Source organism: Diabrotica virgifera, chromosome 9, assembly GCF_917563875.1.
Source record: "Diabrotica virgifera virgifera chromosome 9, PGI_DIABVI_V3a".
Lineage (NCBI taxonomy): Eukaryota > Metazoa > Arthropoda > Insecta > Coleoptera > Chrysomelidae > Diabrotica > Diabrotica virgifera.
Window position 1 is genome coordinate 58982121 of NC_065451.1, and position 6513 is coordinate 58988633.

General features: G+C 30.5%; 1 protein-coding gene across 3 annotated transcripts in view; it reads left to right on the plus strand.

Annotated features, from left to right (window-relative positions):
• The window catches only part of LOC114339168 (dynein axonemal heavy chain 1-like), a 1269803-nt gene that overhangs the window by 899223 nt on the left and 364067 nt on the right, over window positions 1–6513 (plus strand). The gene's annotated exons all lie outside the window — the stretch shown is intronic.

The window sequence follows — 6513 nt, forward strand, 5'->3', positions numbered from 1 at the left end:
TACCTGTTCAGCAAAAATATTACTACAGGTACATTGACAAAGAACAAGGCTATAACATATTCAAAAATCACTTAAATCGGACAACAGGTTAAGGAGATACGCAACCTCAAAAATTACCCATTTTTTAGGGTGCCCGTTTTCTATGACGCGCAGTTTAGTAACTGGAGGAACATTAGCATAAAATACGAAGATTTAACCTAAAACACTTAAATAAAATATGGTTCCTTACTGAGTTATAGGGTGTTTTATCTAAAAATTTAAAAACTATTTTTTCTCAGCATTTTAAAACTGTTCGACGTATCCTTCTCATACTTAGCAAAAAGTGGGACTACTAGACACCCTACTAAATAATGATAAACAAACGTGTCTAGCTACTACCAAAGGCGTACGACAGGGGATAGTGAATGGTTGACCCTTCTTAAATTCTACGCCACTGAAAGAATAACTATTTTAGCGCCATTTTTAGATTCTCCAATACTTTCCACGTAAATAATATACTCTTCATTGGTAGCGATAAAGTCGTTAGTTTTGGAGATATTTGTAGTTAAATATGAAACGGCACAGTTATTTTGATTAATTTATGATATGATTCATATGATTAAAATTTAGAAATTATTTTAAAACTATTTGGCGTATCCTTATCATACTTGGCAGAAAGTGTAGGTACTGTACACTCTACTAAATTAAGATACATAAACGTTTCTATCTACTACCAGAGGCGTACGACAGGGGATAGTTGCTGGTTAAAACTTCCCAAATTCTACGCCACTGACGGAATTGCTATTTTAGTGTAATTTGTTGATTTTGCAATACTTTTTATGTAAATAATATACTCTTCATTCGTAACGATGAAAGGATTAGTTTTCGAGATATTTTAAATTAAAAATGAAGCGACACAATACATTAATCAAAATAACCGTGTCGTTTCTTTTTTAACTTCAAAGATCTCGAAAACTAATTACTTTATCATTACGAATTAAGAGTATATTATTTTCATTGAAAGTATTGGAGAATCCAAAAATTGAACTAAAATAGTAATTTCGTCAGTGGCGTAGAATTTGAAAAGGGTCAACCATTCACTTTCCCTCGTCGTACGCCTCTAGTAATAACCAGACATGTTTGTTTAACATAATTTAGTAGTTTGTACAGTACATATACTTCCTGCCAAGTATGAAAAGGATACGTCGAATAGTTTTAAAATGCTAAGCAAAAATATTTTTTAAATTTTTAATTAAAACACCCTGTAACTCAGTAAGGAACCACATTTTATTTAAGTGTTTTAGGTTAAATCTTGGTATTTTGTGCTAAGGTTTCTCCAATTACTATATGGACAATTATTAATGAAACACCCTGTATACGCCAGTCAATGAGAGCAAAAATAGGATATTACCTCCTACTAATTCTATCACTTATCTCCTAATTCAAAGTCTGCCCTATGCCGATGTGCGATTATTATTTTTTAGGGGTGAAAACTACCCCTTATTGCCAAAATTGAATGAAACTAGTTGTCACATAAATCAGAGTAACTTTAGGCTTTAATAGCGTTTGATGATACTAAATAACAGTATATTGTACAACAAGTGAGAAAAGAGACATATTTCTCACTAGCGCAGAAGTTTGTGGGCACGAGTTGAGGCACGAGGCGAGGGCCGCAAATCGCGAGAGAAATATATAATTTTCTCATGTGTTGTACACTGTACTTTTTCTATAGATGCGGTTTTGTCAAGAGTTCAAACTTCAAAATTAAATAATTTAGGTGCTTTTAGGTATATTACACATATGCATAAAATGAAATAAAATACATATACAATGTAGGTATTTAATATTATTAAAATTTATATACCTACCTTATTTTTTAAAATTCTAATTAACAGATATTTTTGAACAATTGTGAAAGGCAATTCCTGGTAAGTTTTGCTTTAACACATTTATTTGACAACAATAATTGTGTTTGTGTTGTTCATGTTACCATGGAAACGGCGATCGTAGTATGGAAGACCGTAGGCGAACCCGTGAGAAAAAATAATTTTTCACTGCAATTTGTTCTCATTTGTTGATCTCACACTAATTGTTCCCAAACAAACCCAAACGACTTCTAACAGGTTGCTGTTGCATCCTCTAAAATGAGCACCAGGATGGTGCCAAATCATGCCTCCTGTAGGCCCAGGTGTCCAGAAAAAAATTGACCTGGAACGCTCATAGCTTGCTCCCAATGACATACTCCCAAATTGACTTGTCTGTAGCTGTCTCAGGGCTTTTCGAGATGTTTAAAGGGCTATGACTTCATATGTTGCTTTCAAATTGCTAAAAACAGATCCCTAGTTTTATTTCCCATATAAACATGTGACCAAAAAGTAGAGAGAAGAAGAGATAAATCAGAAACTTTTTTTTAGAAGAAATAATACTGAAAAAGTGACCATTAACTGGGACAAAAACTAATCTCATTTAACCTTGAACATGTGAGTTTGAAGATATGAACAGATATAATGACTTTGAAACTGAAATTTGATATTGATTATATTCAAAATAAGATAGCTAAAAGGAACTACAACGTTAACGGGGTTTTATTATTTGATATGGTCAATGGACATCTATAAATGAAAAAACCGCGGAGTGCTACCATTTAAAGGGGTGCGTTTTTGAGAAATGGATGAATTAGTCCCTGGGCACAGGTTACATTAGGGTGAGTTATAAGCACTTTTGGTATAAATACGTCTACATAAAAATTGTTCCTGGTTAAATTTCCTATCTAAATGTAACTTTTTAAAGTCAAAGATACTTTTTTTACAAAAATATATTCCAAAGAAAAAGCACAAAGAAACCCAAAAGAAAGAAATTTTGTTTTTTGTCCCATAACTTTTGTCCACGGAGATATAGGTATAGACATTGCTTCACAGAAAAAAAACTTATATTTTCTCTTTAAAATGATGTTTGGTAGAGGTCATTAGGATTTACAGTTTTCGAAATATGATTTTTCAAATTTCGCCACTCACAGCAATTTTGGACAATTTTTCTTGTTATTTCGCAAATATTGTTCTGTAACTTTTTTCTACGTAACTTTAGGTATATGTAATGGTACACGTAATAGGAATAGAAATCAATTACCTTTAAAATGGTCTACTGTATAACGTTGTACGACTTTTTTTTAAAGAGATTATGGTTTTTCAAGGTTTTATACTTTTAACGATTTTTTTATAATATAATATAAAAATAAAATAAAATTATTATATAATACATATATTATATATTATATAATACATAATAAAAAAAACTATTGTTTTTACATTTTCTACGATTATATTTGAAATTTATCATTATAACTTTTTTTTTCTTGTACATGAATATACTATCTCTATATATTGCGCAACAAAGAGGGCTTACTTTCTGTTCTTTAAAATGGTGGATCATCTATATTTAAATACATAATGGAAACCGAGTGATTCTTTGATATTTTTTAACCTGTAATATTTAAAATTATTTCTTTTACACGAATTACATAAACATTAGTCTTAAAAAACATCACTTTGGTTAAAATTATTTAAACGTTGACAGTTAAAATATTTTCAAAATCAAAGTCCATCTCTTTGTTAGCATTAGCTTCAATATCTTCCTCTGACACCTCAGTTATCTTAGAGTTCCCACAATTAGTACCCATGCACATGCACCCTTTGCAGAATATTGAAAACTAATTCCTATCTTCCTACAACCGCAGTTTTTTGTACATCCTTTGGTACATTTACATGCTATTTTTTCAAGCAAAGCTTGTGGTGCAGGAGCTTTGTCAATAAATATTGGAATTAATCTATATTTTGAAGTTTGCCCGGCCGAGTCAAGTGGATCCAAAGTACCTATTACCTATAAAAAATTAGATTCAATCATAACACACAATCACATAAAAAAGTTATAATGAGGAATTTATAAAATAATCCTAAAATCAAAAATCGTTGCAAGTATTTATTACAATTTGAAAAAGCATATCTTATTCAAAAATAACCCTAGAATTTTTTATAATACTCCATTTATTTTAAATTAAACAGAATAAGCTTTCTTTTTTTTTAATATAATATATACCATATAGAAAAAAAAGTTATAGTGGGGAATTTAAACAATAATCGTAAAAAATATAAAAACTCGTTAAAAGTATAAAGTCTAGAAAAAGATAACCTCTTTAAAAGAAGTCGTACAACATTATAGAGTAGACCACTTTAAAGGTAATTGATTTCTATTCCTCTTACATGTACCATTGCATATACCTAAAGTTATGTAGAAAAAAGTTACAGAACAATATTTGCGAAATAACAAGGAAAATTGCTTAAAATTGCTGTGAGTGGCAAATTTTGAAAAATCGTATTTCGAAAACTGTAAATCCTAATGACCTCTACTAAACATAATTTTAAAGGGAAAATATGTAAGTTTTTTCTGTGAAGCAACTTCTATACCCATATCCCCGTGGACAAAAGTTATGGGACAAAATACAAAATTTCTTTCTTTTGGGTTTCTTTGTGCTTTTTCTTTTGAATATATTTTTGTAAAAAAAAAGTATCTTTGACTTTAAAAAGTTATATTTAGATAGAGAATTTAACCAGGAACAATTTTTATGTACACGTGTTTGTACCAAAAGTACATAGAACTCACCCTAATGTAACCTGTGCCCAGGGACTAATTCACCCATTTCTGAAAAACGCACCCCTTTAAATGGTAGCACTCCGCGGTTTTTTCATATATAGATTTTCGTTGACCATATGAAATAATAAAACCCCGTTAACGTTGTAGTTCCTTTCTATAGTACATAATCAATAGCCTAATAGAATATAATATGATTTATCTGAGAGAATATGATATTTCTAAAAATATATTGAATTTATAAAAATATTGGATGTTCAATCAGTTTAAAACCTACAGAGGAATGATAATTATTTCCAATATTAATTGAGAATTTCATATGTTTGGTTATGTCTTACCAAAAAATCTATTAATATATCATTTTTCTTGAATGATTATTCAATAAACATGTAAAAATCTACATAAAATCCAAATAATGAGTTGACTAAGACATTTAACAGTGAACCTAATATTTCAAATGTTCCATAACAAAAAACATCCCAAGGCTAACTAAAAAAATTATTAGGAAAAAATAAAATTTTTACAGGGTGATTCTTATCCAGATTCCATTCGTGTTTTACACTTCTCTCCTTTCTCCAAAAAACAATTGGTAATACCTACTTATTACAACATTAAACTAAAGACATTTAATTAAATATATCTAATTTTTAATTATCAACCCGCGATTTGCCTAAGCACTTCGACCGCCAACAGCCAAGTGTTGTCTCCTTCCTTCTACGAGTACAACGTCCAACCTCAGAACGCAAAAGAATATTCATCGCTAGGTGGCGTATATAGTACGTTCCATCAGTAATACCAAAACACAATTAGGTGTGGCATCGTTGCAAGAAATTTTAAATATAAAATATAATAATTAGAAATAGTTAATTACGCGAAAATTAGAGAAATTAATTAAGAGATCAGGAGAAACTAATTATAAAAATATTTAAAGAGTTCAAAAATACTCTCGTAACGTATCGAACCGTTACAAAAAGGCAAAAGAAAATTTTAACAAAATGATAATATTGCTCTTCACAAGAGATTTAAAGTTGAAGTTAAGAGTTAGGTTGGCTGGTGCTACGTTTTCTCAACTTTGTTTTAAGGAATGGAAGCTTGGACCTTGACTGCGGCATCAATAAAAAACTATCATAAACAGATGACCCTACAAACTAAGAGACACTAAAAAAAATAAATACAAAGATAATAAAGACATGTAAGCCTTAAATACAATCAAGACAAAAAAAAGAAGCATAGGGACACGTAGAATATCATGGCGGCGCAACTTAAGAGAATGGTACGGACGTAAATCACATGAACTTTTCAGAGCAGCCGTCTCTTAGGTCAGAATAGCTATAATTATTGCCGAACTCCGTCGCAGAGATGGCACCTGCAGAAGGAGATAACCTTGACTAAAGTTGATAAGTCCTTTATTATTTGATCTTTTGAACCACTTTCTTACGGAATATGGTTATCACATCCCGCAAGGTAACCCCTGAAATAGCAAAATTAATTATAAGCATTCGAATTGTGGTGCTATCGACGGATACTTAAAATATCGTGGGTTTCGCACACTTCCTTCCTAAAAAAGATGCTCTGCAAATTATGAATTCAGAACGTCTGCTCATAAACATCATAAAGAGGAGAAAAACAGAATAAAATCAATGAAAAAATCCCAATAGTTGGCTGTATACCATAGTTTAAAAAACTCATACAGAAGTAAAAACTTGAATTTGTTTATTGGTATAAAATCGTTTATTAAAAAACTTCATAAAATGTCATCCAAATGGATTGCAACACGTTTTCGTTCTAATTCAGAACATCTTCAGTGCATTCTGCTGAATAATTGAAACTAGCACACTATTTAAAGTAGTTACCTCATAATATAGGTTTACATAGTATATTTTAAGAAAA